Genomic DNA, 1,172 nt, shown 5'->3' with positions numbered 1-1,172 from the left:
AGTCCTTCAATTTGTATGCATAAAATTCATATGGAAGAGAACTGCAAACCCCACAAAGGAGATTAAATCCTGTTATGAAAGAAGTTGTTAAGAAAGAAATTTTAAAGTTGTTAGATGCTGGAATTATCTACCCTATTTTAGATAGTGCATAGGTTAGTCCAATTCACTGTGTTCTTAAGAAAGGAGGATTAACTGTAACTTTGAATGAGCATAATGAGCTAATACCTACTAGACAAGTTACAGGGTGGTGAATATGCATTGATTATAGAAAATTAAATCTTGCCACTAGGAAAGATCATTTTCCACTACCCTTTCAAGATCAAATGCTGGATAGACTAGCTGAGTATAAATACTTTTGTTTTCTGGATGGGTATACCAGTTATCACCAAATTCAAATATCTCCTGAGGATCAAGAGAAAATAATATTTTCCGGTCCTTATGGTACTTTTTTTTTACAAGAATGCCCTTTGGTTTATGTAATGCCCCTGCTAAATTTCAAAGATGTATGATGGCATTTTTTTGTGATTTAATTACAAGAGTGATTGAAGTCTTTATGGATGACTTTTCAGTGTTTGGAACTTCATTTGACTCATGTTTATAACATTTATCTAAAGTTCTTAAGTGCTGTAAAGAAATAAATTTAGTCCTTAATTGGGAAAAATGCCATTTTATGGTAGCAGGAGGAATTGTATTAGGATCAAATATTAGAACATGGCATGGAAGTAGATCCCGCTGAAATTCAAGTGATCGTTAAGTTAACTTATCCAACAAATGTAAGGGAAATTAGGAGTTTTTTAGGATATGTTGGATTCTACAGGTGATATATTAAGGTCTTTTCAAAGATTGCGAAGCCTTTATGTCATTTACTGGAGAAAGATGCAATTGTCAGTTTTGATGAGGAATGCCTAAAAGCTTTTAAATTATTAAAAGAAAAATTAATCAATGCACCAATTATAGTTTCACAAAATTGGAAAAAACCTTTTGAACTTATGTGTGATGCAAGTTATTATGCTATTGGAGCTGTTTTAGGACAAATATATGATAAAATTTTCAAAGTTATTTACTACGCTAGTAAAACTCTTAATGAAACTAAAATTAATTATATAACATCTAATGAAGAGTTATTAGCAATAGTATATGCCTTTGATAAATTTAGATCATATTTGTTTGGA

This window comes from Phalaenopsis equestris, unplaced genomic scaffold (genome assembly GCF_001263595.1).
Source record: "Phalaenopsis equestris unplaced genomic scaffold, ASM126359v1 Scaffold226623, whole genome shotgun sequence".
NCBI classification, from domain to species: domain Eukaryota; kingdom Viridiplantae; phylum Streptophyta; class Magnoliopsida; order Asparagales; family Orchidaceae; genus Phalaenopsis; species Phalaenopsis equestris.
The sequence above is the reverse complement of the archived record's forward strand: the minus strand, read 5'-3'. Positions refer to the sequence as shown.